The sequence below is a fragment of the Lissotriton helveticus genome, chromosome 8 (assembly GCF_964261635.1).
Source record: "Lissotriton helveticus chromosome 8, aLisHel1.1, whole genome shotgun sequence".
In the NCBI taxonomy this organism is placed as follows: domain Eukaryota; kingdom Metazoa; phylum Chordata; class Amphibia; order Caudata; family Salamandridae; genus Lissotriton; species Lissotriton helveticus.
The window spans coordinates 1,538,984,888-1,539,012,318 of record NC_136069.1 but is presented as its reverse complement, the minus strand read 5'-3'; the positions used below and the strand labels follow the sequence as shown (position 1 = coordinate 1,539,012,318).

Below are 27,431 nucleotides of genomic sequence, written 5' to 3'. Positions count from 1 at the left end.
AGAGCAGCGCAAGGGGGAGAGAAAGCAACACATTGGCGTAGGGTAGCAGCACTGAAAATGCCAAGAAAGCACGGTGAGGCTGGCTAGAAAGAGAGACTTAAGGGCGGATAAGTGCATGTAAATTGGGGAAAGAGCAGTACAACCGTGGAGAGGAGCAGCAGGGCAGATGCTGGGCGATGCAGCGTAAGTCTTGAGGGGCAGACAATATAATAAAAACAATGTTTATGGGCAGTGGAAAGACTTCAAGAGCATCGGGATGACTGTGAGAAGCAATGGGGATATTGGACTGGATACTGCAGTAGATCGGAAGAAGAGTTGTTGTGAGGAAACTGAGGCAATTTATTATGCAGGATTATCATTGGGAGGACAGTAGGCAGACGTCTGTCACTAGGTTGGCTCTGAGGAAGGTCATATATTCCGTCGGCAGGACTGTCAGAGAATGTTGAAGGTAACCCGTAATCGAGCAGGTCTGACTGACATTGGACTACGGAGCTCTCTGGTGACTAGGAGAAGGGGGCGCCATGGCTCAGTGACAGGGGTAGCTTTACCATCTATGGACACATAGACATAAAGCAGCTGCCTGTGAGAAGGAAAGGGCGCTGCCCTGCCAACTTGATCCTCCTCCCATTCCCCGAGGAGCCGTACCCACCTTCCCTGGGAGCATCGGTGAACCAGTGGCTTGCAGACCCACACAACAACAGGGGTAGCCTTCCTAACTGCGGTTCTAAAGATGCTGAAGATGGCGCGGGCACCAGTGCGCGTGCGTGTAGCCATGGCATGCCGGGAGTTGGAGTTTTTAACAAAGACAATTGGCTTCTACCGGTGACATAAGCAAAGGACTTCTGAGAAGAGATGTAAACAATTATAATTAGACATTTCATTATGGTAAATGTTTGAAGCGGCTTACAAAAAACACACACAAGTGAAATGAGGATCACACGTCTGGTAATGTTTCGTGGTTATCTTTTTAAATATGAACACATTAAAAATAAAAATAAAATCATATTATATCGATAAGTACAACTATTTACGGGGGGAAGTTTATTCCCGCATTGTTGTCTGGATGCTTACTTGTGAATACTGGAACACATTTTTAAAACATTTCTATTTAAATTCAGATATGAAACACTAGTGTTCGTTCTGTGTATCGTTCTAATGTTACTACTCAGAAAAATGGATGCATAATCTACAGGCAAGCACGAAAGCCGGAGATTTCGACCAAGGACATATAAAAAGGGGAACACTGCTAAATCTTATAGAGTTTTGCCGCAAATTATATGGGCAATAAAAACAGATAGGGAGTGAACCAGAGCAACCCAATCGTCAAAAGTAACGTGGCACGAGAGTGACCTTTCGGATGTGCAAATAGAAATAAGTCTGAGCACTCCCTATCTTTTCCCCGAGCTCAGCGAGCGACGTAACATCTGTATCAGCTGTTCCAGCAACAGCCACAGACATTCTTTGATAAGAAAACTAGAACACTAACTTGTTTTCTTGACGACAATCCAAAGTAAAGCAGCCGTAGACGGCATGTTGCAGGAAGATAAACTGAGTAGTTCATAGCATTCCCTTTAGTACAGACTGTACAAAACAAGTCAGGTCCCGGGCCGCGCTGTGATTGGCTGACGTCACGGGGGTTTCCCGGCCGGCAGCCAATCACAGCGCGGCCCAGGAATGACGTCACGGGGGTGTCCCGGGCCGGCAGCCAATCGCAGCGCGGCCCGGGACAAAGGGGCGGGGCTTAAAAAAAGCACCAGAAACGCCCCCGAATCGCGTTTTCGTGAGAGAGCGCGATTGACAGCCTCTGTCTCCCAATGGCTAGTCTCCATTTATGGAGCTAGCCAATTGGAAACAGAGGCTGTCCTAACCTCACTATTGAAAACAATAGATTTCGATCTGGGAGGGGCTTCGCCCCTCGCCAGGTTTCGAAACCTAAAAAACTCACTGCACTTTTCCAAAAGACAACCATATAAGCCCATGTGAGGGAAATGATCTGATTTTCTCCCTCAAGAAAAAAGATTGAACACAGGTTTGTCAGAAGTGGGATTTGAACCCACGCCTCCAGAAGAGACTGCGACCTGAACGCAGCGCCTTAGACCACTGGGCCATCCTGACTTGCATTTGCAGCACCTTCCACAAGCCAGACAGCCATGCAAGTGGGGTACCGAAAAGGCACGCCCTCAATTTATTTATCCCATTATAAGCATTTCCAACGGATCTTTGAACAATCCATTCAGAGCAGTACCTATGAAGAACTCTTTAGACCTTTAAAGCGTACAAAGAGAAAGTGCTATTCACCAGCCACTTGAACGGCCCAAAGCTGCTTTGAAATTGAGTCAACAGCCACATCTTGGCTGACTAAAGCAAATTCAACAAGGGATCTCAATGTCACAACATAGGGTGGAATACGCAAATCTAAGCAGCCCCTGATCACAGCCCTGAGGAAATTGCTGTAAGTGTGCTGGAGTCCAGCTGTCTACCAGGTGCTTGGCATTCTTCCAAATTTGCATGGCCTGTCTGGCCAGGGAATACAAGAGAATGACTCTTCTAGATGAGCTCTTACATGGGTCATAAGCTCATTTGGTAAGGATTGCACTTTATCAGCAAGACTTTGTACAACAGAAATATATGAGAAACCCAAGCTCTCTTGACTAGACGAGGACGGAATAACGTCCTAGGTGAAGATGAACAGATGCAACTTCCATCAGATGTTATCCTGATGAAGAAGATTATATCTCCAAAAGTCATGTCAGAAGTGGGATTCGAACCCACGCCTCCAGAGGAGACTGCGGCCTAAACACAGCGCCTTAGACCACTTGGCCATCCTGACAGTGAAGAGTCCTAAGAAATGTATAAAAGTCACTCAGAAATTTCTGCGTCCATGCATGCCCGAAATAATTTCAACCTTCAAACACAAGGTGCAACTTTTTGCACAGGACAATAAACACAGAAGATCACATATGAAAGCATTTCATTTCACAGGTGTACTGTTTTTTATGCTTTTAGAATAACTTATACCTCTCAACAGCTATTTAGGGTTCTGTATCCTACTCACAAAATTACCTTGCCTGCGACCTCTCTCTCTATACACAAACAACTACTGCGCAGGAAGTAGGAAGGCAGAAGGTGGGGCAGTTTATGCAAATTTATGCTGTCAATGTGCCTTGCAGATTCATGCAGAATTTCTAGATCCTTGCTGGAAACAAGAGAGCAGGCCTTATTTCAGATCAACTGTCCCTAGCAAGGAATGTCTGAGCACATCCATTCTTTTGCTCTCTAGCCCCTGGCTTGGGACTCACCCTCACTGGCTGAGGAGTGAAGTTCTGCATACCAACGTTGCATAGAAGGTATGTTTGTGATTGGTTTGAGATGGGTGGGAGGTCAAGAGCAGGGAAAAGCAAGTCACCTTCACTTCTAGTCTCCTCTTCTATGCCTACCTGCCGTTCACTCACTCTGTCTTTGTTTCATTCTCTCCTTCCTCAACACCCCATCTCACTCACTCGCTCTATCATTCGTGCTCTTTCCCCTTGCTCTTCATTTCATAGTGGAAACATCTCTTGAATGGAGCATTAGAAAATGAGGTTACATAAAATTAAAAATCTACTTATTGGAAACCAAAAATATCACAAGACTGAATGTAAGCCATTTCTTCAATAAAAGGGATTTTTTAGGAACCCCCCCCAAAAAACACATAAAACACCACTAGTGCTAGAAGAATATTATATGAGCTTGAAGACACAATTGGGCAAATTCATTTGCAGTTGAAACTGAAGTTTGGTACTTATTCAGATATTATATGCACTGTCAATTTTTAGCTGAGATTCTGAAGGAACGCAGAGACAAAATGGACTTAAAGTTTTGTCAGAAGTGGGATTCTAACCCACGCCTCCAGGAGAGACTGCGGCCTTAATGCAGCGCCTTAGACCACTCTGCCATCCTGACCACATGTTGCTTGTCCATCTACATAGTGAGAAAGATATTGTGAACAAAAAACAACACACATCTTAGGCCATGAGTGGCTATAGCAAGAAAAAAACTCTCTGCACTTTTCCAAAAGACACCCATATAAGCCCATGTGAGGGAAATGATCTGATTTTCTCCCTCAAGAAAAAAGAAGATTAAACACCGGTTTGTCAGAAGTGGGATTTGAACCCATGCCTCCAGAAGAAACTACAACCTGAACGCAGTGCCTTAGACCACTCGGCCTTCCTGACTTGCATTTGCAGCACCTTCCACAAGCCAGACAGCCATGCAAGTTTGGTACCGAAAAGGCATGCCCTCAATTTATTTATCCCATTATAAGCATTTCCAACAGATCTTTGAACAATCCATACAGAGCAGTACCTATGAAGAACTCTTTAGACCTTTAAAGCGTACAAAGAGAAAGTGCTATTCACCAGCCACTTGAACGGCCCAAAGCTGCTTTGAAATTGAGTCAACAGCCACATCTTGGCTGACTAAAGCAAATTCAACAAGGGATCTCAATGTCACAACATAGGGTGGAATACGCAAATCTAAGCAGCCCCTGATCAGAGCCCTGAGGAAATTGCTGTAAGTGTGCTGGAGTCCAGCTGTCTACCAGGTGCTGAGCATTCTTCCAAATTTGCATGGCCTGGCTGGCCAGGGAATACAAGAGCATACTCTTCTAGATAAGCTCTTACATGTGTCCTAAAATCATTTGGTAAGGATTGCACTTTATCAGCAAGACTTTGTACAACAGAAATATATGAGAAACCCAAGCTCTCTTGACTCTAAGAGGATGTTATAACGTCCCAGGTGAAGACGAACAGATGCAACTTCCATCAGATGTTATCCTGATGAAGAAGATTATATCTCCAAAAGTCATGTCAGAAGTGGGATTCAAACCCACGCCTCCAGAGGAGACTGCGGCCTAAACACAGCGCCTTAGACCACTCGGCCATTCAGACAGTGAAAAGTCCTAAGAAATGTATAAAAGTCACCCAGAAATTTCTGCGTCCATGCAAGCTTGAAATAATTTCAACCTTCAAACATAAGGTGCAACTTTTTGCACAGGACAATAAACACAGTAGATCACATATGAAAGCATTTCATTTCACAGGTGTACTGTTTTTATGCTTTTAGAATAACTTATACCTCTCACCAGCTATTTAGGGTTCTGCATCCTACTCACAAAATTACCTTGCTTGCGACCTCTCTCTCTATACACAAACAACTACTGCTAAGGAAGTAGGAAGGCAGAAGGTGGGGCAGTTTATGCAAATTTATGCTGTCAATGTGCCTTGCAGATTCATGCAGAATTTCTAGATCCTTGCTGGAAACAAGAGAGCAGGCCTTGTTTCAGATCAACTGTCCCTAGCAAGGAACGTCTGAGCACATCCATTCTTTTGCTCTCTAGCCCCTGGCTTGGGACTCACCCTCACTGGCTGAGGAGTGAAGTTCTGCATGACAACGTTGCATAGAAGGTATGTTTGTGATTGGTTTGAGATGGGTGGGAGGTCAAAAGCAGGGAAAAGCAAGTCACCTTCACTTCTAGTCTCCTCTTCTTTGCCTACCTGCCGTTCACTCACTCTGTCTTTGTTTCATTCTCTCCTTCCTCAACACCCCATCTCACTCACTCGCTCTATCATTCGTGCTCTTTCCCCTTGCTCTTCATTTCATAGTGGAAACATCTCTTGAATGGAGCATTAGAAAATGAGGTTACATAAAATTAAAAATCTACTTATTGGAAACCAAAAATATCACAAGACTGAATGTAAGCCATTTCTCCAATAAAAGGGATTTTTTAGGCACCCCCCCAAAAAAACACATAAAACACCACTAGTGCTAGAAGAATATTATACGAGCTTGAAGACAGAATTGGGCAAATTCATTTGCAGTTGAAACTGAAGTTTGGTACTTATTCAGATATTATATGCACTGTCAATTTTTAGCTGAGATTCTGAAGGAACGCAGAGACAAAATGGACTTAAAGTTTTGTCAGAAGTGGAATTCGAACCCACACCTGCAGGAGAGACTGCGGCCTTAACGCAGCGCCTTATACCACTCGGCCATCCTGACCACATGTTGCTTGTCCCTCTACATAGTGAGAAAGATAGTGTGAACAAAAAACAACACACATCTTAGGCCATGAGTGGCTATAGCAAGAAAAAAACTCACTGCACTTTTCCAAAAGACAACCATATAAGCCCATGTGAGGGAAATGATCTGATTTTCTCCCTCAAGAAAAAAGATTGAACACAGGTTTGTCAGTAGTGGGATTTGTACCCACGCCTCCAGAAGAGACTGCGACCTGAACGCAGCGCCTTAGACCACTGGGCCATCCTGACTTGCGTTTGCAGCACCTTCCACAAGCCAGACAGCCATGCAAGTTTGGTACCGAAAAGGCATGCCCTCAAGTTATTTATCCCATTATAAGCATTTCCAACAGATCTTTGAACAATCCATACAGAGCAGTACCTATGAAGAACTCTTTAGACCTTTAAAGCGTACAAAGAGAAAGTGCTATTCACCAGCCACTTGAACGGCCCAAAGCTGCTTTGAAATTGAGTCAACAGCCACATCTTGGCTGACTAAAGCAAATTCAACAAGGGATCTCAATGTCACAACATAGGGTGGAATACGCAAATCTAAGCAGCCCCTGATCACAGCCCTGAGGAAATTGCTGTAAGTGTGCTGGAGTCCAGCTGTCTACCAGGTGCTTGGCATTCTTCCAAATTTGCATGGCCTGGCTGGCCAGGGAATACAAGAGCATGACTCTTCTAGATGAGCTCTTACATGGGTCATAAACTCATTTGGTAAGGATTGCACTTTATCAGCAAGACTTTGTACAACAGAAATATATGAGAAACCCAAGCTCTCTTGACTAGACGAGGACGGAACAACGTCCTAGGTGAAGACGAACAGATGCAACTTCCATCAGATGTTATCCTGATGAAGAAGATTATATCTCCAAAAGTCAAGTCAGAAGTAGGATTCGACCCCACGTCTCCAGAGGAGACTGCGGCCTAAACACAGAGCCTTAGACCACTCGGCCATCCTGACAGTGAAGAGTCCTAAGAAATGTATAAAAGTCACTCAGAAATTTCTGTGTCCATGCATGCTTGAAATAATTTCAACCTTCAAACACAAGGTGCAACTTTTTGCACAGGACAATAAACACAGAAGATCACATATGAAAGCATTTCATTTCACAGGTGTACTGTTTTTATGCTTTTAGAATAACTTATACCTCTCACCAGCTATTTAGGGTTCTGTATCCTACTCACAAAATTACCTTGCCTGCGACCTCTCTCTCTATACACAAACAACTACTGCTCAGGAAGTAGGAAGGCAGAAGGTAGGGCAGTTCATGCAAATTTATGCTGTCAATGTGCCTTGCAGATTCATGCAGAATTTCTAGATCCTTGCTGGAAACAAGAGAGCAGGCCTTGTTCCAGATCAACTGTCCCTAGCAAGGAACGTCTGAGCACATCCATTCTTTTGCTCTCTAGGCCCTGGCTTGGGACTCACCCTCACTGGCTGAGGAGTGAAGTTCTGCATACCAACGTTGCATAGAAGGTATGTTTGTGATTGGTTTGAGATGGGTGGGAGGTCAAGAGCAGGGAAAAGCAAGTCACCTTCACTTCTAGTCTCCTCTTCTATGCCTACCTGCCATTCACTCACTCTGTCTTTGTTTCATTCTCTCCTTCCTCAACACCCCATCTCACTCACTCGCTCTATCATTCGTGCTCTTTCCCCTTGCTCTTCATTTCATAGTGGAAACATCTCTTGAATGGAGCATTAGAAAATGAGGTTACATAAAATTAAAAATCTACTTATTGGAAACCAAAAATATCACAAGACTGAATGTAAGCCATTTCTTCAATAAAATTGATTTTTTAGGCACCCCCCAAAAAACACATAAAACACCACTAGTGCTAGAAGAATATTATACGAGCTTGAAAACAGAATTGGGCAAATTCATTTGCAGTTGAAACTGAAGTTTGGTACTTATTCAGATATTATATGCACTGTCAATTTTTAGCTGAGATTCTGAAGGAACGCAGAGACAAAATGGACTTAAAGTTTTGTCAGAAGTGGGATTTGAACCCACACCTCCAGGAGAGACTGCGGCCTTAACGCAGCGCCTTAGACCACTCGGCCATCCTGACCACATGTTGCTTGTCCCTCTACATAGTGAGAAAGATAGTGTGAACAAAAAACAACACACATCTTAGGCCATGAGTGGCTATAGCAAGAAAAAAACTCACTGCACTTTTCCAAAAGACAACCATATAAGCCCATGTGAGGGAAATGATCTGATTTTCTCCCTCAAGAAAAAAGATTGAACACAGGTTTGTCAGAAGTGGGATTTGAACCCACGCCTCCAGAAGAGACTGCGACCTGAACGCAGCGCCTTAGACCACTGGGCCATCCTGACTTGCATTTGCAGCACCTTCCACAAGCCAGACAGCCATGCAAGTGGGGTACCGAAAAGGCACGCCCTCAATTTATTTATCCCATTATAAGCATTTCCAACGGATCTTTGAACAATCCATTCAGAGCAGTACCTATGAAGAACTCTTTAGACCTTTAAAGCGTACAAAGAGAAAGTGCTATTCACCAGCCACTTGAACGGCCCAAAGCTGCTTTGAAATTGAGTCAACAGCCACATCTTGGCTGACTAAAGCAAATTCAACAAGGGATCTCAATGTCACAACATAGGGTGGAATACGCAAATCTAAGCAGCCCCTGATCACAGCCCTGAGGAAATTGCTGTAATAGTGCTGGAGTCCAGCTGTCTACCAGGTGCTTGGCATTCTTCCAAATTTGCATGGCCTGTCTGGCCAGGGAATACAAGAGAATGACTCTTCTAGATGAGCTCTTACATGGGTCATAAGCTCATTTGGTAAGGATTGCACTTTATCAGCAAGACTTTGTACAACAGAAATATATGAGAAACCCAAGCTCTCTTGACTAGACGAGGACGGAATAACGTACTAGGTGAAGATGAACAGATGCAACTTCCATCAGATGTTATCCTGATGAAGAAGATTATATCTCCAAAAGTCATGTCAGAAGTGGGATTCAAACCCACTGCCTCCAGAGGAGACTGCGGCCTAAACACAGCGCCTTAGACCACTTGGCCATCCTGACAGTGAAGAGTCCTAAGAAATGTATAAAAGTCACTCAGAAATTTCTGCGTCCATGCATGCCCGAAATAATTTCAACCTTCAAACACAAGGTGCAACTTTTTGCACAGGACAATAAACACAGAAGATCACATATGAAAGCATTTCATTTCACAGGTGTACTGTTTTTATGCTTTTAGAATAACTTATACCTCTCACCAGCTATTTAGGGTTCTGTATCCTACTCACAAAATTACCTTGCCTGCAACCTCTCTCTCTATACACAAACAACTACTGCTCAGGAAGTAGGAAGGCAGAAGGTGGGGCAGTTTATGCAAATTTATGCTGTCAATGTGATTGCAGATTCATGCAGAATTTCTAGATCCTTGCTGGAAACAAGAGAGCAGGCCTTATTTCAGATCAACTGTCCCTAGCAAGGAACGTCTGAGCACATCCATTCTTTTGCTCTCTAGCCCCTGGCTTGGGACTCACCCTCACTGGCTGAGGAGTGAAGTTCTGCATACCAACGTTGCATAGAAGGTATGTTTGTGATTGGTTTGAGATGGGTGGGAGGTCAAAAGCAGGGAAAAGCAAGTCACCTTCACTTCTAGTCTCCTCTTCTATGCCTACCTGCCGTTCACTCACTTTGTCTTTGTTTCATTCTCTCCTTCCTCAACACCACATCTCACTCACTCGCTCTATCATTCGTGCTCTTTCCCCTTGCTCTTCATTTCATAGTGGAAACATGTCTTGAATGGAGCATTAGAAAATGAGGTTACATAAAATTAAAAATCTACTTATTGGAAACCAAAAATATCACAAGACTGAATGTAAGCCATTTCTTCAATAAAAGGGATTTTTTAGGAACCCCCCCAAAAAACACATAAAACACCACTAGTGCTAGAAGAATATTATATGAGCTTGAAGACACAATTGGGCAAATTCATTTGCAGTTGAAACTGAAGTTTGGTACTTATTCAGATATTATATGCACTGTCAATTTTTAGCTGAGATTCTGAAGGAACGCAGAGACAAAATGGACTTAAAGTTTTGTCAGAAGTGGGATTCTAACCCACGCCTCCAGGAGAGACTGCGGCCTTAATGCAGCGCCTTAGACCACTCTGCCATCCTGACCACCTGTTGCTTGTCCATCTACATAGTGAGAAAGATATTGTGAACAAAAAACAACACACATCTTAGGCCATGAGTGGCTATAGCAAGAAAAATCTCACTGCATTTTTCCAAAAGACACCCATATAAGCCCATGTGAGGCAAATGATCTGATTTTCTCCCTCAAGAAAAAAGAAGATTAAACACAGGTTTGTCAGAAGTGGGATTTCAACCCACGCCTCCAGAAGAAACTACGACCTGAACGCAGTGCCTTAGACCACTCGGCCTTCCTGACTTGCATTTGTAGCACCTTCCACAAGCCAGACAGCCATGCAAGTTTGGTACCGAAAAGGCATGCCCTCAATTTATTTATCCCATTATAAGCATTTCCAACAGATCTTTGAACAATCCATACAGAGCAGTACCTATGAAGAACTCTTTAGACCTTTAAAGCGTACAAAGAGAAAGTGCTATTCACCAGCCACTTGAACGGCCCAAAGCAGCTTTGAAATTGAGTCAACAGCCACATCTTGGCTGACTAAAGCAAATTCAACAAGGGATCTCAATGTCACAACATAGGGTGAAATACGCAAATCTAAGCAGCCTCTGATCACAGCCCTGAGGAAATTGCTGTAAGTGTGCTGGAGTCCAGCTGTCTACCAGGTGCTTGGCATTCTTCCAAATTTGCATGGCCTGGCTGGCCAGGGAATACAAGAGCATACTCTTCTAGATAAGCTCTTACATGTGTCCTAAAATCATTTGGTAAGGATTGCACTTTATCAGCAAGACTTTGTACAACAGAAATATATGAGAAACCCAAGCTCTCTTGACTCTACGAGGATGTTATAACGTCCCAGGTGAAGACGAACAGATGCAACTTCCATCAGATGTTATCCTGATGAAGAAGATTATATCTCCAAAAGTCATGTCAGAAGTGGGATTCAAACCCACATCTCCAGGGGAGACTGCGGCCTAAACACAGCACCTTAGACCACTCGGCCATTCAGACAGTGAAGAGTCCTAAGAAATGTATAAAAGTCACCCAGAAATTTCTGCGTCCATGCAAGCTTGAAATAATTTCAACCTTCAAACATAAGGTGCAACTTTTTGCACAGGACAATAAACACAGTAGATCACATATGAAAGCATTTCATTTCACAGGTGTACTGTTTTTATGCTTTTAGAATAACTTATACCTCTCACCAGCTATTTAGGGTTCTGCATCCCACTCACAAAATTACCTTGCCTGCGACCTCTCTCTCTATACACAAACAACTACTGCTCAGGAAGTAGGAAGGCAGAAGGTGGGGCAGTTTATGCAAATTTATGCTGTCAATGTGCCTTGCAGATTCATGCAGAATTTCTAGATCCTTGCTGGAAACAAGAGAGCAGGCCTTGTTTCAGATCAACTGTCCCTAGCAAGGAACGTCTGAGCACATCCATTCTTTTGCTCTCTAGCCCCTGGCTTGGGACTCACCCTCACTGGCTGAGGAGTGAAGTTCTGCATAACAACGTCCCATAGAAGGTATGTTTGTGATTGGTTTGAGATGGGTGGGAGGTCAAAAGCAGGGAAAAGCAAGTCACCTTCACTTCTAGTCTCCTCTTCTTTGCCTACCTGCCGTTCACTCACTCTGTCTTTGTTTCATTCTCTCCTTCCTCAACACCCCATCTCACTCACTCGCTCTATCATTCGTGCTCTTTCCCCTTGCTCTTCATTTCATAGTGGAAACATCTCTTGAATGGAGCATTAGAAAATGAGGTTACATAAAATTAAAAATCTACTTATTGGAAACCAAAAATATCACAAGACTGAATGTAAGCCATTTCTCCAATAAAAGGGATTTTTTAGGCACCCCCCCCAAAAAACACATAAAACACCACTAGTGCTAGAAGAATATTATACGAGCTTGAAGACAGAATTGGGCAAATTCATTTGCAGTTGAAACTGAAGTTTGGTACTTATTCAGATATTATATGCACTGTCAATTTTTAGCTGAGATTCTGAAGGAACGCAGAGACAAAATGGATTTAAAGTTTTGTCAGAAGTGGGATTCGAACCCACGCCTGCAGGAGAGACTGCAGCCTTAACACAGCGCCTTATACCACTCGCCATCCTGACCACATGTTGCTTGTTCCTCTACATAGTGAGAAAGATAGTGTGAACAAAAAACAACACACATCTTAGGCCATGAGTGGCTATAGCAAGAAAAAAACTCACTGCACTTTTCCAAAAGACAACCATATAAGCCCATGTGAGGGAAATGATCTGATTTTCTCTCTCAAGAATAAAGATTGAACACAGGTTTGTCAGTAGTGGGATTTGTACCCACGCCTCCAGAAGAGACTGCGACCTGAACGCAGTGCCTTAGACCACTGGGCCATCCTGACTTGCATTTGCTGCACCTTCCACAAGCCAGACAGCCATGCAAGTTTGGTACCGAAAAGGCATGCCCTCAAGTTATTTATCCCATTATAAGCATTTCCAACAGATCTTTGAACAATCCATACAGAGCAGTACCTATGAAGAACTCTTTAGACCTTTAAAGCGTACAAAGAGAAAGTGCTATTCACCAGCCACTTGAACGGCCCAAAGCTGCTTTGAAATTGAGTCAACAGCCACATCTTGGCTGACTAAAGCAAATTCAACAAGGGATCTCAATGTCACAACATAGGGTGGAATACGCAAATCTAAGCAGCCCCTGATCACAGCCCTGAGGAAATTGCTGTAAGTGTGCTGGAGTCCAGCTGTCTACCAGGTGCTTGGCATTCTTCCAAATTTGCATGGCCTGGCTGGCCAGGGAATACAAGAGCATGACTCTTCTAGATGAGCTCTTACATGGGTCATAAACTCATTTGGTAAGGATTGCACTTTATCAGCAAGACTTTGTACAACGGAAATATATGAGAAACCCAAGCTCTCTTGACTCTACGAGGATGTTATAACGTCCCAGGTGAAGACGAACAGATGCAACTTCCATCAGATGTTATCCTGATGAAGAAGATTATATCTCCAAAAGTCATGTCAGAAGTGGGATTTGAACCCACGCCTCCAGAGGAGACTGAGGCCTAAACACAGCACCTTAGACCACTCGGCCATCCTGACAATGAAGAGTCCTAAGAAATGTATAAAAGTCACTCAGAAATTTCAGCGTCCATGCAAGCTTGAAATAATTTCAAACTTCAAACACAAGGTGCAACTTTTTGCACAGGACAATAAACACAGAAGATCACATATGAAAGCATTTCATTTCACAGGTGTACTGTTTTTATGCTTTTAGAATAACTTATACCTCTCACCAGCTATTTAGGGTTCTGTATGCTACTCACAAAATTACCTTGCCTGCGACCTCTCTCTCTATACACAAACAACTACTGCGCAGGAAGTAGGAAGGCAGAAGGTGGGGCAGTTTATGCAAATTTATGCTGTCAATGTGCCTTGCAGATTCATGCAGAATTTCTAGATCCTTGCTGGAAACAAGAGAGCAGGCCTTATTTCAGATCAACTGTCCCTAGCAAGGAACGTCTGAGCACATCCATTCTTTTGCTCTCTAGCCCCTGGCTTGGGACTCACCCTCACTGGCTGAGGAGTGAAGTTCTGCATACCAACGTTGCATAGAAGGTATGTTTGTGATTGGTTTGAGATGGGTGGGAGGTCAAAAGCAGGGAAAAGCAAGTCACCTTCACTTCTAGTCTCCTCTTCTATGCCTACCTGCCGTTCACTCACTCCGTCTTTGTTTCATTCTCTCCTTCCTCAACACCCCATCTCACTCACTCGCTCTATCATTCGTGCTCTTTCCCCTTGCTCTTCATTTCATAGTGGAAACATCTCTTGAATGGAGCATTAGAAAATGAGGTTACATAAAATTAAAAATCTACTTATTGGAAACCAAAAATATCACAAGACTGAATGTAAGCCATTTCTTCAATAAAAGGGATTTTTTAGGAACCCCCCCCCCAAAAAACACATAAAACACCACTAGTGCTAGAAGAATATTATATGAGCTTGAAGACACAATTGGGCAAATTCATTTGCAGTTGAAACTGAAGTTTGGTACTTATTCAGATATTATATGCACTGTCAATTTTTAGCTGAGATTCTGAAGGAACGCAGAGACAAAATGGACTTAAAGTTTTGTCAGAAGTGGGATTCTAACCCACGCCTCCAGGAGAGACTGCGGCCTTAACGCAGCGCCTTAGACCACTCTGCCATCCTGACCACATGTTGCTTGTCCATCTACATAGTGAGAAAGATATTGTGAACAAAAAACAACACACATCTTAGGCCATGAGTGGCTATAGCAAGAAAAAAACTCACTGCACTTTTTCAAAAGACACCCATATAAGCCCATGTGAGGGAAATGATCTGATTTTCTCCCTCAAGAAAAAAGAAGGTTAAACACCGGTTTGTCAGAAGTGGGATTTGAACCCACGCCTCCAGAAGAAACTACGACCTGAACGCAGTGCCTTAGACCACTCGGCCTTCCTGACTTGCATTTGTAGCACCGTCCACAAGCCAGACAGCCATGCAAGTTTGGTACCGAAAAGGCATGCCCTCAATTTATTTATCCCAATATAAGCATTTCCAACAGATCTTTGAACAATCCATACAGAGCAGTACCTATGAAGAACTCTTTAGACCTTTAAAGCGTACAAAGAGAAAGTGCTATTCACCAGCCACTTGAACGGCCCAAAGCTGCTTTGAAATTGAGTCAACAGCCACATCTTGGCTGACTAAAGCAAATTCAACAAGGGATCTCAATGTCACAACATAGGGTGGAATACGCAAATCTAAGCAGCCCCTGATCACAGCCCTGAGGAAATTGCTGTAAGTGTGCTGGAGTCCAGCTGTCTACCAGGTGCTTGGCATTCTTCCAAATTTGCATGGCCTGGCTGGCCAGGGAATACAAGAGCATACTCTTCTAGATAAGCTCTTACATGTGTCCTAAAATCATTTGGTAAGGATTGCACTTTATCAGCAAGACTTTGTACAACAGAAATATATGAGAAACCCAAGCTCTCTTGACTCTACGAGGATGTTATAACGTCCCAGGTGAAGACGAAGAGATGCAACTTCCATCAGATGTTATCCTGATGAAGAAGATTATATCTCCAAAAGTCATGTCAGAAGTGGGATTCAAACCCACGCCTCCAGAGGAGACTGCGGCCTAAACACAGCACCTTAGACCACTCGGCCAATCAGACAGTGAAAAGTCCTAAGAAATGTATAAAAGTCACCCAGAAATTTCTGCGTCCATGCAAGCTTGAAATAATTTCAACCTTCAAACATAAGGTGCAACTTTTTGCACAGGACAATAAACACAGTAGATCACATATGAAAGCATTTCATTTCACAGGTGTACTGTTTTTATGCTTTTAGAATAACTTATACCTCTCACCAGCTATTTAGGGTTCTGCATCCCACTCACAAAATTACCTTGCCTGCGACCTCTCTCTCTATACACAAACAACTACTGCTCAGGAAGTAGGAAGGCAGAAGGTGGGGCAGTTTATGCAAATTTATGCTGTCAATGTGCCTTGCAGATTCATGCAGAATTTCTAGATCCTTGCTGGAAACAAGAGAGCAGGCCTTGTTTCAGATCAACTGTCCCTAGCAAGGAACGTCTGAGCACATCCATTCTTTTGCTCTCTAGCCCCTGGCTTGGGACTCACCCTCACTGGCTGAGGAGTGAAGTTCTGCATAACAACGTTGCATAGAAGGTATGTTTGTGATTGGTTTGAGATGGGTGGGAGGTCAAAAGCAGGGAAAAGCAAGTCACCTTCACTTCTAGTCTCCTCTTCTTTGCCTACCTGCCGTTCACTCACTCTGTCTTTGTTTCATTCTCTCCTTCCTCAACACCCCATCTCACTCACTCGCTCTATCATTCGTGCTCTTTCCCCTTGCTCTTCATTTCATAGTGGAAACATCTATTGAATGGAGCATTAGAAAATGAGGTTACATAAAATTAAAAATCTACTTATTGGAAACCAAAAATATCATAAGACTGAATGTAAGCCATTTCTCCAATAAAAGGGATTTTTTAGGCACCCCCCCCAAAAAACACATAAAACACCACTAGTGCTAGAAGAATATTATACGAGCTTGAAGACAGAATTGGGCAAATTCATTTGCAGTTGAAACTGAAGTTTGGTACTTATTCAGATATTATATGCACTGTCAATTTTTAGCTGAGATTCTGAAGGAACGCAGAGACAAAATGGATTTTAAGTTTTGTCAGAAGTGGGACTCGAACCCACGCCTGCAGGAGAGACTGCAGCCTTAACACAGCGCCTTATACCACTCGGCCATCCTGACCACATGTTGCTTGTCCCTCTACATAGTGAGAAAGATAGTGTGAACAAAAAACAACACACATCTTAGGCCATGAGTGGCTATAGCAAGAAAAAAACTCACTGCACTTTTCCAAAAGACAACCATATAAGCCCATGTGAGGGAAATGATCTGATTTTCTCTCTCAAGAATAAAGATTGAACACAGGTTTGTCAGTAGTGGGATTTGTACCCACGCCTCCAGAAGAGACTGCGACCTGAACGCAGCGCCTTAGACCACTGGGCCATCCTGACTTGCATTTGCCGCACCTTCCACAAGCCAGACAGCCATGCAAGTTTGGTACCGAAAAGGCATGCCCTCAAGTTATTTATCCCATTATAAGCATTTCCAACAGATCTTTGAACAATCCATACAGAGCAGTACCTATGAAGAACTCTTTAGACCTTTAAAGCGTACAAAGAGAAAGTGCTATTCACCAGCCACTTGAACGGCCCAAAGCTGCTTTGAAATTGAGTCAACAGCCACATCTTGGCTGACTAAAGCAAATTCAACAAGGGATCTCAATGTCACAACATAGGGTGGAATACGCAAATCTAAGCAGCCCCTGATCACAGCCCTGAGGAAATTGCTGTAAGTGTGCTGGAGTCCAGCTGTCTACCAGGTGCTTGGCATTCTTCCAAATTTGCATGGCCTGGCTGGCCAGGGAATACAAGAGCATGACTCTTCTAGATGAGCTCTTACATGGGTCATAAACTCATTTGGTAAGGATTGCACTTTATCAGCAAGACTTTGTACAACGGAAATATATGAGAAACCCAAGCTCTCTTGACTCTACGAGGATGTTATAACGTCCCAGGTGAAGACGAACAGATGCAACTTCCATCAGATGTTATCCTGATGAAGAAGATTATATCTCCAAAAGTCATGTCTGAAGTGGGATTTGAACCCACGCCTCCAGAGGAGACTGAGGCCTAAACACAGCACCTTAGACCACTCGGCCATCCTGACAATGAAGAGTCCTAAGAAATGTATAAAAGTCACTCAGAAATTTCAGCGTCCATGCAAGCTTGAAATAATTTCAAACTTCAAACACAAGGTGCAACTTTTTGCACAGGACAATAAACACAGAAGATCACATATGAAAGCATTTCATTTCACAGGTGTACTGTTTTTATGCTTTTAGAATAACTTATACCTCTCACCAGCTATTTAGGGTTCTGTATGCTACTCACAAAATTACCTTGCCTGCGACCTCTCTCTCTATACACAAACAACTACTGCGCAGGAAGTAGGAAGGCAGGAGGTGGGGCAGTTTATGCAAATTTATGCTGTCAATGTGCCTTGCAGATTCATGCAGAATTTCTAGATCCTTGCTGGAAACAAGAGAGCAGGCCTTGTTTCAGATCAACTGTCCCTAGCAAGGAACGTCTGAGCACATCCATTCTTTTGCTCTCTAGCCCCTGGCTTGGGACTCACCCTCACTGGCTGAGGAGTGAAGTTCTGCATACCAACGTTGCATAGAAGGTATGTTTGTGATTGGTTTGAGATGGGTGGGAGGTCAAGAGCAGGGAAAAGCAAGTCACCTTCACTTCTAGTCTCCTCTTCTAGTCTCCTCTTCTATGCCTACCTGCCGTTCACTCACTCTGTCTTTGTTTCATTCTCTCCTTCCTCAACACCCCATCTCACTCACTCGCTCTATCATTCGTGCTCTTTCCCCTTGCTCTTCATTTCATAGTGGAAACATCTCTTGAATGGAGCATTAGAAAATGAGGTTACATAAAATTAAAAATCTACTTATTGGAAACCAAAAATATCACAAGACTGAATGTAAGCCATTTCTTCAATAAAAGGGATTTTTTTAGGCACCCCCCCAAAAAACACATAAAACACCACTAGTGCTAGAAGAATATTATACGAGCTTGAAGACAGAATTGGGCAAATTCATTTGCAGTTGAAACTGAAGTTTGGTACTTATTCAGATATTATATGCACTGCCAATTTTTAGCTGAGATTCTGAAGGAACGCAGAGACAAAATGGACTTAAAGTTTTGTCAGAAGTGGGATTCGAACCCACACCTCTAGGAGAGACTGCAGCCTTAACGCAGCGCCTTTGACCACTCGGCCATCCTGACCACATGTTGCTTGTTCATCTACATAGTGAGAAAGATAGTGCGAACAAAAAAAACACACATCTTAGGCCATGAGTGGCTATAGCAAGAAAAAAAACTCACTGCACTTTTCCAAAAAGACAACCATATAAGCCCATGTGAGGGAAATGATCTGATTTTCTCCCTCAAGAAAAAAGATTGAACACAGGTTTGTCAGAAGTGGGATTTGAACCCACGCCTCCAGAAGAGACTGCGACCTGAACGCAGCGCCTTAGACCACTCGGCCATCCTGACTTGCATTTGCAGCACCTTCCACAAGCCAGACAGCCATGCAAGTGGGGTACCGAAAAGGCACGCCCTCAATTTATTTATCCCATTATAAGCATTTCCAATGGATCTTTGAACAATCCATTCAGAGCAGTACCTATGAAGAACTCTTTAGACCTTTAAAGCGTACAAAGAGAAAGTGCTATTCACCAGCCACTTGAACGGCCCAAAGCTGCTTTGAAATTGAGTCAACAGCCACATCTTGGCTGACTAAAGCAAATTCAACAAGGGATCTCAATGTCACAACATAGGGTGGAATACGCAAATCTAAGCAGCCCCTGATCACAGCCCTGAGGAAATTGCTGTAAGTGTGCTGGAGTCCAGCTGTCTACCAGGTGCTTGGCATTCTTCCAAATTTGCATGGCCTGTCTGGCCAGGGAATACAAGAGAATGACTCTTCTAGATGAGCTCTTACATGGGTCATAAGCTCATTTGGTAAGGATTGCACTTTATCAGCAAGACTTTGTACAACAGAAATATATGAGAAACCCAAGCTCTCTTGACTAGACGAGGACGGAATAACGTCCTAGGTGAAGATGAACAGATGCAACTTCCATCAGATGTTATCCTGATGAAGAAGATTATATCTCCAAAAGTCATGTCAGAAGTGGGATTCGAACCCACGCCTCCAGAGGAGACTGCGGCCTAAACACAGCGCCTTAGACCACTTGGCCATCCTGACAGTGAAGAGTCCTAAGAAATGTATAAAAGTCACTCAGAAATTTCTGCGTCCATGCATGCCCGAAATAATTTCAACCTTCAAACACAAGGTGCAACTTTTTGCACAGGACAATAAACACAGAAGATCACATATGAAAGCATTTCATTTCACAGGTGTACTGTTTTTATGCTTTTAGAATAACTTATACCTCTCACCAGCTATTTAGGGTTCTGTATCCTACTCACAAAATTACCTTGCCTGCGACCTCTCTCTCTATACACAAACAACTACTGCGCAGGAAGTAGGAAGGCAGAAGGTGGGGCAGTTTATGCAAATTCATGCTGTCAATGTGCCTTGCAGATTCATGCAGAATTTCTAGATCCTTGCTGGAAACAAGAGAGCAGGCCTTATTTCAGATCAACTGTCCCTAGCAAGGAACGTCTGAGCACATCCATTCTTTTGCTCTCTAGCCCCTGGCTTGGGACTCACCCTCACTGGCTGAGGAGTGAAGTTCTGCATACCAACGTTGCATAGAAGGTATGTTTGTGATTGGTTTGAGATGGGTGGGAGGTCAAAAGCAGGGAAAAGCAAGTCACCTTCACTTCTAGTCTCCTCTTCTATGCCTACCTGCCGTTCACTCACTCTGTCTTTGTTTCATTCTCTCCTTCCTCAACACCCCATCTCACTCACTCGCTCTATCATTCGTGCTCTTTCCCCTTGCTCTTCATTTCATAGTGGAAACATCTCTTGAATGGAGCATTAGAAAATGAGGTTACATAAAATTAAAAATCTACTTATTGGAAACCAAAAATATCACAAGACTGAATGTAAGCCATTTCTTCAATAAAAGGGATTTTTTAGGAACCCCCCCCAAAAAACACATAAAACACCACTAGTGCTAGAAGAATATTATATGAGCTTGAAGACACAATTGGGCAAATTCATTTGCAGTTGAAACTGAAGTTTGGTACTTATTCAGATATTATATGCACTGTCAATTTTTAGCTGAGATTCTGAAGGAACGCAGAGACAAAATGGACCTAAAGTTTTGTCAGAAGTGGGATTCTAACCCACGCCTCCAGGAGAGACTGCGGCCTTAATGCAGCGCCTTAGACCACTCTGCCATCCTGACCACATGTTGCTTGCCCATCTACATAGTGAGAAAGATATTGTGAACAAAAAACAACACACATCTTAGGCCATGAGTGGCTATAGCAAGAAAAAAACTCACTGCACTTTTTCAAAAGACACCCATATAAGCCCATGTGAGGGAAATGATCTGATTTTCTCCCTCAAGAAAAAAGAAGGTTAAACACCGGTTTGTCAGAAGTGGGATTTGAACCCACGCCTCCAGAAGAAACTACGACCTGAACGCAGTGCCTTAGATGTGTGTTGTTTTTTGTTCACGCTATCTTTCTCACTATGTAGATGGACAAGCAACTTTTGGTCAGCATGGCCGAGTGGTCTAAGGTGCTGCGTTAAGGCTGCAGTCTCTCCTGGAGGCGTGGGTTCGAATCCCACTTCTGACATAACTTGAAGTCCATTTTGTCTCTGCGTTCCTTCAGAATCTCAGCTAAAAATTGACAGTGCATATAATATCTGAATAAGTACCAAACTTGTTTCAACTGCAAATGAATTTTCCCAATTCTGTCTTCAAGCTCGTATAATATTCTTCTAGCACTAGTGGTGTTTTATGTGTTTTTTGGGGGGTGCCTAAAAAATCCCTTTTATTGAAGAAATGGCTTACATTCAGTCTTGCGATATTTTTGGTTTCCAATAAGTAGATTTTTAATTTTATGTAACCTCATTTTCTAATGCTTCATTCAAGAGATGTTTCCACTATGAAATGAAGAGCGAGGGGAAAGAGCACAAATGATAGAGCCAGTGAGTGAGATGGGGTGTTGAGGACGGAGAGAATGAAACAAAGACAGAGTGAGTGAACGGCAGGTAGGCATAGAAGAGGAGACTAGAAGAGGAGACTAGAAGTGAAGGTGACTTGCTTTTCCCTGCTCTTGACCTCCCACCCATTTCAAACCAATCACAAACATACCTTCTATGCAACGCTGGTACGCAGAACTTCACTCCTCAGCCAGTGAGGGTGAGTCCCAAGCCAGGGGCTAGAAAGCAAAAGAATGGATGTGCTCAGACGTTCCTTGCTAGGGACAGTTGATCTGAAACAAGGCCTGCTCTCTTGTTTCCAGCAAGGATCTAGAAATTCTGCATGAATCTGCAAGGCACATTGACAGCATAAATTTGCATAAACTGCCCCACCTTCTGCCTTCCTACTTCCTGCGCAGTAGTAGTTTGTGTATAGAGAGAGAGGTCGCAGGCAAGCTAATTTTGTGAGTAGGATACAGAACCCTAAATAGCTGGTGAGAGGTATAAGTTATTCTAAAAGCATAAAAACAGTACACCTGAAATGAAATGCTTTCATATGTGATCTTCTGTGTTTATTGTCCTGTGCAAAAAGTTGCACCTTGTGTTTGAAGTTTGAAATTATTTCAAGCTTGCATGGTCGCAGAAATTTCTGAGTGACTTTTATACATTTCTTAGGACTCTTCACTGTCAGGATGGCCGAGTGGTCTAAGCCGCTGTGTTTAGTCCGTAATCTCCTCTGAAGGCGTTGGTTCGAATCCCACTTCTAACATGACTTTTGGAGATATAATCTTCTTCATCAGGATAACATCTGATGGAAGTTGCATCTGTTCGTCTTCACCTGGGACGTTATTCCGTCCTCGTAGAGTCAAGAGAGCTTGGGTTTCTCATATATTTCTGTTGTACAAAGTCTTGCTGATAAAGTGCAATCCTTCCCAAATGAGCTTAGGACCCATGTAAGAGCTCATCTAGAAGAGTCATGCTCTTGTATTCCCTGGCCAGCCAGGCCATGCAAATTTGGAAGAATGCCAAGCACCTGGTAGACAGCTGGACTCCAGCACACTTACAGCAATTTCCTCAGGGCTGTGATCAGGGGCTGCTTAGATTTGCGTATTCCACCCTATGTTGTGACATTGAGATCCCTTGTTGAATTTGCTTTAGTCAGCCAAGATGTGGCTGTTGACTCAATTTCAAAGCAGCTTTGGGCCGTTCAAGTGGCTGGTGAATAGCACTTTCTCTTTGTACGCTTTAAAGGTCTAAAGAGTTCTTCATAGGTACCGCTCTGTATGGATTGTTCAAAGATCTGTTGGAAATGCTTATAATGGGATAAATAAATTGAGGGCATGCCTTTTCGGTGCCAAACTTGCATGGCTGTCTGGCATGTGGAAGGTGCTGCAAATGCAAGTCAGGATGGCCGAGTGGTCTAAGGCGCTGCGTTTAGGTCGCAGCCTCTTCTGGAGGCGTGGTTTCAAATCCCACTTCTGACAAACCTATGTTTAACCTTCTTTTTTTCTTGAGGGAGAAAATCATATCATTTCCCTCACATGGGCTTATATGGTTGTCTTTTTGGAAAAGTGCAGTGAGTTTTTTTTCTTGCTATAGCCACTCATGGCCTAAGATGTGTGTTTTTTTTGTTCGCACTATCTTTCTCACTATGTAGATGAACAAGCAACATGTGGTCAGGATGGCCGAGTGGTCTATGGCGCTGCATTAAGGCCGCAGTCTCTCCTAGAGGCGTGGGTTTGAATCCCACTTCTGACAAAACTTTAAGTCCATTTTGTCTCTGCGTTCCTTCAGAATCTCAGCTAAAAATTGACAGTGCATATAATATCTGAATAAGTACCAAACTTCAGTTTCAACTGCAAATGAATTTGCCCAATTCTGTCTTCAAGCTCGTATAATATTCTTCTAGAACTAGTGGTGTTTTATATGTTTTTTGGGGGGTGCCTAAAAAATCCCTTTTATTGAAGAAATGGCTTACATTCAGTCTTGTGATATTTTTGGTTTCCAATAAGTAGATTTTAAATTTTATGTAACCTCATTTTCTAATGCTCCATTCAAGAGATGTTTCCACTATGAAATGAAGAGCGAGGGGAAAGAGCACAAATGATAGAGCGAGTGAGTGAGATGGGGTGTTGAGGAAGGAGAGAATGAAACAAAGACAGAGTGAGTGAACGGCAGGTAGGCATAGAAGAGGAGACTAGAAGAGGAGACTAGAAGTGAAGGTGACTTGCTTTTCCCTGCTCATGACCTCCCACCCATCTCAAACCAATCACAAACATGCCTTCTATGCAACGTTGGTACGCAGAACTTCACTCCTCAGCCAGTGAGGGTGAGTCCCAAGCCAGGGGCTAGAAAGCAAAAGAATGGATGTGCTCAGACGTTCCTTGCTAGGGACAGTTGATCTGAAACAAGGCCTGCTCTCTTGTTTCCAGCAAGGATCTAGAAATTCAGCATGAATCTGCAAGGCACATTGACAGCATAAATTTGCATAAACTGCCCCACCTTCTGCCTTCCTACTTCCTGCGCAGTAGTTGTTTGTGTATAGAGAGAGAGGTCGCAGGCAAGGTAATTTTGTGAGTAGGATACAGAACCCTAAATAGCTGGTGAGAGGTATAAGTTATTCTAAAAGCATAAAAACAGTACACCTGTGAAATGAAATGCTTTCATATGTGATCTTCTGTGTTTATTGTCCTGTGCAAAAAGTTGCACCTTGTGTTTGAAGTTTGAAATTATTTCAAGCTTGCATGGACGCAGAAATTTCTGAGTGACTTTTATACATTTCTTAGGACTCTTCACTGTCAGGATGGCCGAGTGGTCTAAGGTGCAGTGTCTAGTCTGCAATCTCCTCTGGAGGCGTGGGTTCGAATCCCACTTCTGACATGACTTTTGGAGATATAATCTTCTTCATCAGGATAACATCTGATGGAAGTTGCATCTGTTCGTCTTCACCTGGGACGTTATTCCGTCCTCGTAGAGTCAAGAGAGCTTGGGTTTCTCATATATTTCTGTTGTACAAAGTCTTGCTGATAAAGTGCAATCCTTACCAAATGAGCTTAGGACCCATGTAAGAGCTCATCTAGAAGAGTCATGCTCTTGTATTCCCCGGCCAGCCAGGCCATGCAAATTTGGAAGAATGCCAAGCACCTGGTAGACAGCTGGACTCCAGCACACTTACAGCAATTTCCTCAGGGCTGTGATCAGGGGCTGCTTAGATTTGCGTATTCCACCCTATGTTGTGACATTGAGATCCCTTGTTGAATTTGCTTTAGTCAGCCAAGATGTGGCTGTTGACTCAATTTCAAAGCAGCTTTGGGCCGTTCAAGTGGCTGGTGAATAGCACTTTCTCTTTGTACGCATTAAAGGTCTAAAGAGTTCTTCATAGGTACTGCTCTGTATGGATTGTTCAAAGATCTGTTGGAAATGCTTATAATGGGATAAATAAATTGAGGGCATGCCTTTTCGGTACCAAACTTGCATGGCTGTCTGGCTTGTGGAAGGTGCTGCAAATGCAAGTCAGGATGGCCGAGTGGTCTAAGGCGCTGCGTTCAGGTCGCAGTCTCCTCTGGAGGCGTGGGTTCAAATCCCACTTCTGACAAACCTGTGTTTAATCTTTTTTCTTGAGGGAGAAAATCAGATCATTTCCCTCACATGGGCTTATATGGTTGTCTTTTTGGAAAAGTGCAGTGAGTTTTTTTCTTGCTATAGCCACTCATGGCCTAAGATGTGTGTTGTTTTTTGTTCACACTATCTTTCTCACTATGTAGAATGACAAGCAACATTTGGTCAGCATGGCAGAGTGGTCTAAGGTGCTGCGTTAAGGCTGGAGGCGTGGGTTCAAATCCCACTTCTGACAAAACTTTAAGTCCATTTTGTCTCTGCGTTCCTTCAGAATCTCAGCTAAAAATTGACAGTGCATATAATATCTGAATAAGTACCAAACTTGTTTCAACTGCAAATGAATTTGCCCAATTCTGTCTTCAAGCTCGTATAATATTCTTCTAGAACTAGTGGTGTTTTATATGTTTTTTGGGGGGTGCCTAAAAAATCCCTTTTATTGAAGAAATGGCTTACATTCAGTCTTGTGATATTTTTGGTTTCCAATAAGTAGATTTTTAATTTTATGTAACCTCATTTTCTAATGCTCCATTCAAGAGATGTTTCCACTATGAAATGAAGAGCAAGGGGCAAGAGCACGAATGATAGAGCGGGTGAGTGAGATGGGGTGTTGAGGAAGGAGAGAATGAAACAAAGACAGAGTGAGTGAACGGCATGTAGGCATAAAAGAGGAGACTAGAAGTGAAGGTGACTTGCTTTTCCCTGATTTTGACCTCCCACCCATCTCAAACCAATCACAAACATACCTTCTATGCAACGTTGGTATGCAGAACTTCACTCCTCAGCCAGTGAGGGTGAGTCCCAAGCCAGGGGCTAGAGAGCAAAAGAATGGATGTGTTCAGACGTTCCTTGCTAGGGACAGTTGATCTGAAACAAGGCCTGCTCTCTTGTTTCCAGCAAGGATCTAGAAATTCTGCATGAATCTGCAAGGCACATTGACAGCATAAATTTGCATAAACTGCCCCACCTTCTGCCTTCCTACTTCCTGAGCAGTAGTTGTTTGTGTATAGAGAGAGAGTTCGCAGGCAAGGTAATTTTGTGAGTAGGATACAGAACCCTAAATAGCTGGTGAGAGGTATAAGTTATTCTAAAAGCATAAAAACAGTACATCTGTGAAATGAAATGCTTTCATATGTGATCTTCTATGTTTATTGTCCTGTGCAAAAAGTTGCACCTTGTGTTTGAAGGTTGAAATTATTTCAAGCTTGCATGGATGCAGAAATTTCTGAGTGACTTTTATACATTTCTTAGGACTCTTCACTGTCAGGATGGCCGAGTGGTCTAAGGTGCTGTGTTTAGGCCGCAGTCTCCTCTGGAGGCGTGGGTTCGAATCCCACTTCTGACATGACTTTTGGAGATATAATCTTCTTCATCAGGATAACATCTGATGGAAGTTGCATCTGTTCGTCTTCACCTGGGACGTTATTCCGTCCTCGTAGAGTCAAGAGAGCTTGGGTTTCTCATATATTTCTGTTGTACAAAGTCTTTCTGATAAAGTGCAATCCTTACCAAATGATTTTAGGACCCATGTACGAGCTCATCTAGAAGAGTCATGCTCTTGTATTCCCTGGCCAGCCAGGCCATGCAAATTTGGAAGAATGCCAAGCACCTGGTAGACAGCTGGACTCCAGCACACTTCCAGCAATTTCCTCAGGGCTGTGATCAGGGGCTGCTTAGATTTGCGTATTCCACCCTATGTTGTGACATTGAGATCCCTTCTTGAATTTGCTTTAGTCAGCCAAGATGTGGCTGTTGACTCAATTTCAAAGCAGCTTTGGGCCGTTCAAGTGGCTGGTGAATAGCACTTTCTCTTTGTACACATTAAAGGTCTAAAGAGTTCTTCATAGGTACTGCTCTGTATGGATTGTTCAAAGATCTGTTGGAAATGCTTATAATGGGATAAATAAATTGAGGGCATGCCTTTTTCGGTACCCCACTTGCATGGCTGTCTGGCTTGTGGAAGGTGCTGCAAAAGAAAGTTAGGATGGCCGAGTGGTCTAAGGCGCTGCGTTCAGGTCGAGACTCTTCTGGAGGCGTGGGTTCAAATCCCACTTCTGACAAACCTGTGTTTAATCTTTTTTCTTGAGGGAGAAAATCAGATCATTTCCCTCACATGGGCTTATATGGTTGTCTTTTTGGAAAAGTGCAGGGAGTTTTTTTTCTTGCTATAGCCACTCATGGCCTAAGATGTGTGTTTTTTTTGTTCGCACTATCTTTCTCACTATGTAGATGAACAAGCAACATGTGGTCAGGATGGCCGAGTGGTCTAAGGCGCTGCGTTAAGGCCGCAGTCTCTCCTAGAGGTGTGGGTTCGAATCCCACTTCTGACAAAACTTTAAGTCCATTTTGTC

The 27,431-nt window shown here is 43.2% G+C and overlaps 15 non-coding genes across 15 annotated transcripts; 4 read left to right on the top strand and 11 right to left on the bottom strand.

Moving 5' to 3' along the window:
* Positions 1-2,032: 2,032 nt before the first annotated feature.
* Positions 2,033-2,115, bottom strand: TRNAL-CAG (transfer RNA leucine (anticodon CAG)). Its single transcript has one exon. It is a non-coding gene; the product is annotated as a tRNA-Leu (tRNA).
* A 632-nt stretch (positions 2,116-2,747) lies between these two features.
* On the bottom strand, positions 2,748-2,830 carry TRNAL-UAG (transfer RNA leucine (anticodon UAG)). Its single transcript has one exon. It is a non-coding gene; the product is annotated as a tRNA-Leu (tRNA).
* Positions 2,831-4,845: 2,015 nt separating this feature from the next.
* On the bottom strand, positions 4,846-4,928 carry TRNAL-UAG (transfer RNA leucine (anticodon UAG)). Its single transcript has one exon. It is a non-coding gene; the product is annotated as a tRNA-Leu (tRNA).
* Positions 4,929-8,049: 3,121 nt separating this feature from the next.
* Positions 8,050-8,132, bottom strand: TRNAL-AAG (transfer RNA leucine (anticodon AAG)). Its single transcript has one exon. It is a non-coding gene; the product is annotated as a tRNA-Leu (tRNA).
* A 186-nt stretch (positions 8,133-8,318) lies between these two features.
* On the bottom strand, positions 8,319-8,401 carry TRNAL-CAG (transfer RNA leucine (anticodon CAG)). Its single transcript has one exon. It is a non-coding gene; the product is annotated as a tRNA-Leu (tRNA).
* Positions 8,402-9,033: 632 nt separating this feature from the next.
* TRNAL-UAG (transfer RNA leucine (anticodon UAG)) lies at positions 9,034-9,117 on the bottom strand. The gene has a single exon. It is a non-coding gene; the product is annotated as a tRNA-Leu (tRNA).
* Positions 9,118-13,222: 4,105 nt separating this feature from the next.
* On the bottom strand, positions 13,223-13,305 carry TRNAL-UAG (transfer RNA leucine (anticodon UAG)). The gene has a single exon. It is a non-coding gene; the product is annotated as a tRNA-Leu (tRNA).
* A 3,127-nt stretch (positions 13,306-16,432) lies between these two features.
* TRNAL-AAG (transfer RNA leucine (anticodon AAG)) lies at positions 16,433-16,515 on the bottom strand. Its single transcript has one exon. It is a non-coding gene; the product is annotated as a tRNA-Leu (tRNA).
* Positions 16,516-18,540: 2,025 nt separating this feature from the next.
* On the bottom strand, positions 18,541-18,623 carry TRNAL-AAG (transfer RNA leucine (anticodon AAG)). Its single transcript has one exon. It is a non-coding gene; the product is annotated as a tRNA-Leu (tRNA).
* A 187-nt stretch (positions 18,624-18,810) lies between these two features.
* TRNAL-CAG (transfer RNA leucine (anticodon CAG)) lies at positions 18,811-18,893 on the bottom strand. Its single transcript has one exon. It is a non-coding gene; the product is annotated as a tRNA-Leu (tRNA).
* Positions 18,894-19,525: 632 nt separating this feature from the next.
* TRNAL-UAG (transfer RNA leucine (anticodon UAG)) lies at positions 19,526-19,608 on the bottom strand. The gene has a single exon. It is a non-coding gene; the product is annotated as a tRNA-Leu (tRNA).
* Positions 19,609-22,866: 3,258 nt separating this feature from the next.
* On the top strand, positions 22,867-22,949 carry TRNAL-UAG (transfer RNA leucine (anticodon UAG)). The gene has a single exon. It is a non-coding gene; the product is annotated as a tRNA-Leu (tRNA).
* Positions 22,950-24,977: 2,028 nt separating this feature from the next.
* Positions 24,978-25,060, top strand: TRNAL-CAG (transfer RNA leucine (anticodon CAG)). Its single transcript has one exon. It is a non-coding gene; the product is annotated as a tRNA-Leu (tRNA).
* Positions 25,061-26,342: 1,282 nt separating this feature from the next.
* On the top strand, positions 26,343-26,425 carry TRNAL-UAG (transfer RNA leucine (anticodon UAG)). The gene has a single exon. It is a non-coding gene; the product is annotated as a tRNA-Leu (tRNA).
* Positions 26,426-27,327: 902 nt separating this feature from the next.
* Positions 27,328-27,410, top strand: TRNAL-AAG (transfer RNA leucine (anticodon AAG)). The gene has a single exon. It is a non-coding gene; the product is annotated as a tRNA-Leu (tRNA).
* Positions 27,411-27,431: the final 21 nt, after the last annotated feature.